This window comes from Rhododendron vialii, chromosome 13a (genome assembly GCF_030253575.1).
Source record: "Rhododendron vialii isolate Sample 1 chromosome 13a, ASM3025357v1".
Taxonomy (NCBI): Eukaryota; Viridiplantae; Streptophyta; class Magnoliopsida; order Ericales; family Ericaceae; genus Rhododendron; species Rhododendron vialii.
Window position 1 is genome coordinate 19,050,951 of NC_080569.1, and position 8,629 is coordinate 19,059,579.

Consider the following 8,629-nt stretch of genomic DNA (forward strand, 5'->3'; position numbering starts at 1 on the left):
AAAAATGCATTTGTTTCGTTAAAAAAATCAATTTTTTTTCACAAATCTATAGATGGCAATGAGTTTTATTAGATTGTGGAAAAGAAATAGATTTTTTAACGAAACACATGTATCTTTTGTAAGACCTAAGTTTGCGCACCAGACACTTATTTAGAGACGGAGGGAGTAATTTTATAAAATGGACACTTATTAAGGAATAATACAAAATGGAATACCGGACTATAAAAAGGAGGACGGATGGAGTATTTGTCATGTTCATTTCTATCATAACAACATGGACTTTACCAAGGCTTAGAATGGACCAACTTTTAAATCTTGGATGGAAATTACTTTTTCCTATTTCTCTAGGTAATCAATTACTTATTAACAACTCCATCCCAACTTCTTTCGCTGTAAAGAAATATTTTATTCTATTTTATATTCACGATTTGTCTCAAACATCACATCAAACAAGAGAAAAAAATAAATAAAATCCATTTTTTTAGATATTTATAATATGTTCCCTATGGTGACTGGATTCATGAATTATGATCAATAAACAGTTACATTGGTTAAAGTTTCATGATTACCTTATCCCACGTAAATCGTTTCTCTGTAACTATTTAATACCCTTATGAAAAATTGATCACATTCGAGCAATTTCAAGGTCGAGTCCACTTTGAATTTGATAAATGCATTGCTTGTGAAGTATTTGTTCGTATATGTCCTATAGATCTACCTGGTGTAGATTAGAAATTGGAAACCGATATTCAAAAGAAACGGTTGTTTAATTATAATATTGATTTCAGAATCTGTATATTTTGCGGCAATTGCATTGAGTATTATCCAACAAATTGTTTATGAAGAATATAAACTTTCTAATTATGATCGTCACGGGTTTAGAGGTAAAAGGGCAAAGGTAAACAAAGCCATAGACAAATTAATATAGCAATAAAATTGCAAAAGAGTGCTCGTAGTAAAATAGTATTTCCTCCGTCCCTTTTTAAGTGTCCTGTTTCGTAATTTCAACTTATTAAAAAGACACCATCATTACACATTTCATATCAACTTTTACCTTCATTCTCTCTTCTTACCCTCTATGAAAACATCATCATTACATTTTTACTCACTAACTCTTCAAAATAGAATTTACTTTTAGGGGCAAAATGAAAAATTCACCAACTTTTTATCTACTAACTTTACAAAATGAACACTTATTAAGGGACAATCCAAAATGGAATACTAGACTCTAAAAAAGGGACTGAGGGAGTATTAAAAGCAATGATACAAAAATATTTAGAACACAACTCTAGACAATTGTTACTCCCTCCGTCCCTTTTTTAGAGTTCAGTATTTCATTTTGGGTTGTCCGTTAATAATTGTTCATTTTTGTAAAGTTAATGGGTAAATATTGGTAAATGTTCCATTTTCCAGCTGAAAGTATATTTCATTTTGAAAAGTTAATAAGTAAAACTGTAGTAATGATGTCTTCATAGAGGGTAGTAGGAAAAGTAGAGGTAAAAGTTGATGCGAAAGGTATAATGATGATGTCTCCATAATAAATTGGAGTTGCTCGACACTTGAAAATGGACGGATATAGTATAATTTTTTTCAACAATTTTACCTTAATATGATAGTATATTGTAACAATTAATATAGGGGAACTTAAATAGGGATCATGTCCACTAGTGATACTTAAGTCCCCATTTAAATACTTAAGTCTCCATCTTGACATCTAAAAAATGCCAATAACACCCTTCATTAATATGAATAGACTATTAGTATTTGTATCTAATTAACCCTTCGTTAATATGAATAAATTGTACCCGAGAATCATGGGATCATTATCCCTATCCTCATCTGAACACATTCAAACACCCACACACAAAAAAATGGAAAAAATGGAACGGCAAAACCTCTCCAGGCGGTTCCCAAACTTTTCGAACGGCAAAACTTGACTGCCAATTTTCAGTTGAGACAGAGTATATGCAAAGCTTTGACTACCTGAGGGATGAAGTTACTGAGCTAACTATTTCGCATGCTGAAACTAACAATTCAGGCGGGGAATTCTTGGCTAGAGCACTATAGTTTAACATAGCTCTACATCTGCTACAAACAATGCCATGAACTAGTGCAGCAAGAAATCAATGACCGGATGCAGCGTGAACTAGAAGAATTCGAGCAAACCTACCGTTGAAATGCAGTAACCGATGGACCTGCATTCCATGATTTTTATAAGTGCAGAGGATAGTATTAATTATTTTGGGCAATCCTATCCTATCCTATCCTATGTTAAAAAAAAAAAACCTCGATGTATGGCAGCACCACATTTAGATAACTATATATGGACACATTTTGCTGACGCCTGATAATGCTTGGTTTAGTTTAATACCAGCAGGTTGGTTAAGATAGTATCCTCAGTTTAAAAAAGTGACTAATGAATGCTAGGAATCAAATGGTTTTGTACTCCTACCTAAATCTTGTATGCCTATCAATGCTGAAGTTCTAAAGATAACGTATATGTTGGATATAGTATATTTTTTTCATATTTATCTCGCATTTGATAGAAATGTTGAAACGCTATGCATTCTATTGGAAATTTATTATTTTAATATTAAATTTCTTTACATTATTGGTGCTAGTTAGACTTTTTAAAGCCCCGTGTAAGTCTATGCATGTGGGAGGCTCTTATCTTCAGGTTCTTATTTTGTCGATCACTCATGACATAGCATTTATTTCTGTGTTGGATATCAAGGAGAGCATATCTAGCAAAACTAACTAGAAAAATCAACGAGCAATATAGCAAATCTTGTTGGGAAAAAATAAAGAGTATTTATTTTTTTATGTGGTCCCATGCAGTGTGTTTTCTAAATTGGATTGTAATATGATTGTTGGACTTAATAGATTGGGTCATGCTAGTCAATTATGTGATCTACTTGGTAGCATGGGTTTTTTCCTATTGGGTAGTGGTTTCCCAATTATAATGGGTGAGATTAAATCTTTACCATTGATTTTATTGTTTCTATGATGGGAAGAGAAACATATGGTGTACCCGTTGTAGAGAAGCCGTCCCCGGTAAGGTTATGTTTGTGTAAGCTCATTCTTTTATAAAAAGGGGGCTTACGTTTTTACACCCATCGATTTTTGAACATAACCATCACTCAGGGTAGAGCACTCTATGTTCTTTTAAGCTCTTGGAAGACGATGAGCTTTCCTCCAGGTATGTGAAAACTTTTTTCTTCTCCCTCATTCTTGATTACATATGTTTGATATCCCTAAGATTTCGAAATTTTCCCAACATATGGTATTAGAGCAGAACTAAGGGTTTTCTTACAGAAATAGATGAAGTTTTGACGATTACTCTTTGAAATTTGTTCGATTCACGTTGCCGGCTTATTTTCAGGTTATATTAATGTTAGATCGTGGAGCCCTCCAATATGTGAATTGGTGGTGTATCACTGGAGTCGGTTTCTCCGTTAAAGTGTTAAACTATTCATTGATTCTTGTCGCCTTTTATAAGGACCATTGCTCACTTAATTTGGACATTTTCTGTTTCATGCTTCCGCTTTACTTTAGTATTGTTTTTGATCTCTTTATTTTGCATATTAAAATAATGAGAGAATCTTATAATCCACGGTGACTTGTGACTACCAGTTTATTTATTCTTACCCCTAAAATCTGATTTAGTGATTTGCCTAAAATCCGATTTAGTGATTTGCCACATGTGTAGTTCGTATTATACTCCCTCCGTCCCATTTTTATTGTCCATTTTCGTTTTTCGTGTCGTTCTTTTAACACTTATATCTTCCAATATGAATCTCCAAAAATATGCAATATAAATCTTGTTTGATAGTTCTCGATTAGATCTATAATACAAAGTTTTCCAAATTATGAAAAACATTATAGATTGAGAGATATAAGCGTTGAAAGAACGACACGAAAAACGAAAATGGACAATAAAAATGGGACGGAGGGAGTATCATTTAGTGTAGTTGTTTACTTAATTGATTTTAAGGATTTTGAGATCAGGTGTATTAAGCTATTAACCCCTTTGATTCTGGTGATTTACTTTGAAGTTTAGATCTTTCCTTGGTGTTTTAGAAAGATCGTTATTGTGACCGTTTTAATAATTAAAAAAATGTGAGTTTTGTCTGCCCAAAGGTGACTTACTCATGGAGTTTATTATTGTTAATGTTGTTTAAGGTCTCGTTCGGCACTCATTTGCATTAGGAGCTTAGTTTTGCCTAAAGATGATCGAAGTGTCTAATGTATGTGAGTGGATAGAATAGTTGTGACTATTTGAATTAGAGCTAAATACCCCTCTTGCCTAAAGGTAGTAAGAGTGTTTAGTAATTTTTCAAATACAATCAACTAGGTCTATGTGCATATGGTATGCGATCTTGGGGGGCAGTATGCTACTTTAATTTCTGCCTAAAGGTGATTTTAAAGGAGCATGATGCCTATTCCCGTAGGGTGACAATTTTCTTATAAGTTTGTATACACCCTAAGTAATTCGGTTTAAAGCTCTAAACTCGAATTGCAAGTTTTTGTCCCTGCAGCTGCTCTTTTATATCATGACTATTTGCTTCATGATATGACATACTAATTATTTCCACTTCAGTTATGGATGTTACTGTAGTTTATAGATAGCTCATAGGGATTGAACCACTAAATGGTTCAAACTATACTACTTGGAAGATAGAGGTTGAAATTATGTTGGGTCTGTCTGATTATGAGTTTGTTCTCACTGAGGAAAAACCTCCAAAACCTACTGCGGAGACTTCTGAGGCAAATAAACTTGGATATGAAAAATGGAACAAGGCCAAGACTATGGCTATCAGGCTAATTCGTGCATCAATTAGTGAGGCCATTCGAGGTGGCATTCCTACAAAAGACACGCTAAAGAGCTTCTTGAATTGATTAAGACACAATTTGTTGGTACCAAAAAGCAATTGCAGTACTACTATGTGACACAGCTCATAAATTCCCGATATGATGGTCTTGGTTCAGTGAGAGAGCACATTTATAAGATGTGTAGGTTGGTTAACAGCCTACCTAAGGGAGTAGGTAGTAGCATTTGATGATGAGCTCTTGGTTCACATGGTGATTTACTTTCTTCCTAAGCCTTTTGAGAATTTTCAGCTGAACTACAATTCACAGGAAGCTAATTGGAGTATTAACCAACTTTTGGCACTTTGTGTTACTGAGAAGGAGCGACTCAAGGGTACCAAACCTGAGTCGACTCATTTGGCAGTGGCTAACAAGAATGAGTTCAAGAACAAGAACAAATGTTTCCAAGAGGGAAGTCAACCAAAAACTGTGAAAATGAAGAAAACTGCTGAGAAAGGAAAAGGCAAAAATCTTGGTGACATTGAGTGCTGGTTTTGCAAGAAAATTGGGCATCTTAAGAGGACTGCAATGGGTGTAAGGACTGGTTGAAGAAGAACCAATCAAGGCCTTCACAGCCAGCAAAAACCTAAGGATGAAGTTCGCTTAGTTTTGGGCAACGCTAATGCAGTTTGTGTTCGATTCGCTTAGGATTGGACATTGGTTTTTGTCTGGAGCTTCATGATGTTATCTATGTTCCAGCTTTTTGAAGGAACTTGTGTTTGTTGCAAAACTTGATACTTTTGGATATCGTGTCTCTTTTGGTGATGGACATGTGTGTATATATCGTGGTAATGACTTAGTTGGACATGGACACTTGGTTGATGGTTTATATCAGCTGTTGCTACATGATTCCCATATATATGCCTGCTTTCATTCCTCAATGTTGTGGCGTAGGCAGTTGGGGAAGATGGACAAAGATATTTTGTGAGCCTTATTGGTAAACCCAAACCCTATTGTTGAAGAATGCTTGGGAGTCCTTTTTAGACTCCATGAGGATAGCTTGGGCTAAATATGGGATGGGCTCCATATCGGTAAATCCACACACTAGACAAAGTCTGGAAGAGTTTTGATACTCTATGAAGTTGGTTTGGACTGAATGTGGGTTGGACACACATCGGTAAATCCAAGCACTATTATTGAAGAATGCCTGGGAGTGCTTTTTAGACTCCATGAGGATAGCTTGGACTATGGGATGGGCTCCATAACAGTTAACCCACACACTAGACAAAAGATTAAAGATTGATGTATATGTCTAGGTGACATGCCATTATGGTATGAAGCAAGACAGCGGTGAGATGTGTTTTAGATCACATGCAGTTTACACATTATCACTACATGAAGCAAAAGCCACTTGAAGTATAATTGCTCAAGTCCTAGAAAAATTTGATATTGTGATTGTGAAACTGTTTAGGCTAATATATTACTTGTCTAAGAATTCATAATCTTGTATGGAGGAAGGCTATGTATAAGAGTGTTTGAAGTACCAATCTATTGGTTTGATAATTATTTTCAAAGCAAAATGACTGGCCACCCGAGTTTTCGATGTCTGTTGCAATCCAAGTATTAGTTTCATGTATTTACAATATGAGGTGCATGGACCAGGTGGGAGATTGTTCGGAAAAAATAAAGAGTATTTATTTTTTTATGTAATCGTATGCATTGTGTTTTCTAAATTGGATTGCAATATGATTGTTGGACTTAATAGATTGGGTCATGCCAGTCAATTATGTGATCTACTTGGTAACATGGGTTTTTTCCTTTTGGGTAGTGGTTTTCCAATTATAATGGGTGAGATTAAATCTTTACTATTGATTTCATTGTTTCTATGATGGGAAGAGAAACATATGGTGTACCCATTGCAGAGAAGTCGTCCCTGGTGAGGTTATGTTTGTGTAAGCTCATTCTTTTATAAAAAGGGGCTTACATTTTTACACCCATCGGTTTTTTCATAACCATCACTTGGGGTAGAGCACTCTATGTTCTTCTAAGCTCTTGGAAGATGATGAACTTTCCTCTAGGTATGTGAAAACGTTTTTCTTATCCCTCATTCTTGATGATTTCTGTTTGATATCCCTAAGATTTTGAAGTTTATCCCAACAAATCTATCAAGTTATTAATGCTAGTGGCAAAATCAGAAGCATATCTATCTAGTTATAAAGAGTAAAGGATTTAGTCATTAATGGAACATATATAGTTTGGATTCTTAATTTCCTTTTTATTTTGCCTATATATACAAGTGTTTTGCACGTACGAGGTATCTCAGAAAAAAGCCGGGAGTACTACCAAGTCCTTTTCTAAACACTACTCAATTCTCTCCTCTCTTTTGTTCTCTAAAAATAGCTTGTAAGTTTAACATGTATATGAGAGTCTTGGACAAAGTGTAAGAGTATTATTTTGTGGAGCTTTAGGTTCTCCTACTTGTGCAAAGTAGGTTCAAACCATGCAATAAATTATCGAGCTGTTTTATCCTGGAGGGAACAAGTCAGAAATTTTCTACTGCATCTGTTTGTAACCGTAGAGGGCTTGAATCTCCTTAAAGCGAGTGAGATTTCCGTGACTCAGCCTGTTAATTTGTCCATTGTAATTTTATTTTTGGTATAAATTGTTGACATATCACCAACACATTCTTACATGGTTATGGCCTCTGAAATATGGTAATTTCAATGTATTTGATAATGTTAATAACCAATTCGAAACAACTACACTTCGCACAAAACTCTTCTAATTCTAGAACTTTTTATTGCCTTCCAATTTCAATGACAATCATCTCAAAATAACAAAATGACCATCTTGCCACGGCTTATATATATATTTTTAGCTTATGAAAACATCTTCACGGAGATGACTAAAGAAAGAAAGAATTGTGAAATATTACATATACTGGTCTTTCTTTTCAGGGGAGGCTTGAAAGTATGTAATTTGCTAAAGGATTCAGTCTGTTGACTGTGAAGAATTCAGGTTGTGAAATCGGGAATCCCATTATGCAAAGTAGTGGTTGAATGAAAGCTGCAATTTACTGGTTTTTGCTAGGTTCTACAGCTCGGTTTGTCTCTCGGATTGATTTGGGAGATTTTCATTTGCCCGTGCAGAATTGCGGTTTTGACCTATCTAATGGGGGTTATCCTTGGATCATGTTTTGTTTTTCTCTTTGTTGTTGTACATGGTTTTAATTATAAGGTCTTCAAATATTGATGTGATCTGGTCATGGAAATGTCGGGAGGTAGTGCCAAATGTTTGGCAGGATCAGATTATGGGGTCATCTCGTGGATCCAGTTCTACCTCAATATGCTATTTTGCGAGTTCAATTCATCATCTAGAATGGTTAGGTGTAACCAATTCAGGGCTACTCCTCAAAGCTTCGTTCTCACAATTTTCATCCATTGAAGCATATTAAGTTAACCCTATCAACTCTGTCAGGAATTTTCATTCTATCATTGTTTTGGCAATATGTGGCATTATGTTGTCTTTTCATATTTCTAGATGGATAGGGAACATTTGTATCTAATTAGTTTTATGTAGCCATTTGGCGTAGGCAATCCATATTTTCTTTTATTTTCTTTTTTTCCCTCCTAGGGTATGTCCTTTGTAGGTTGTATATTTCATAAGCATTTTTTTTTCTATTTCAAGCTGGTTTACCCAAAAAAGAAAAGAAAAGAGCCTGAGTGGGACTCTTTTGTTGCTGCTCATAGCCTAAACACCGGTGACACTCTCATTTTCAACATAGATACTGAGTGACGACTAATAGCCATGGTGTTTGGTT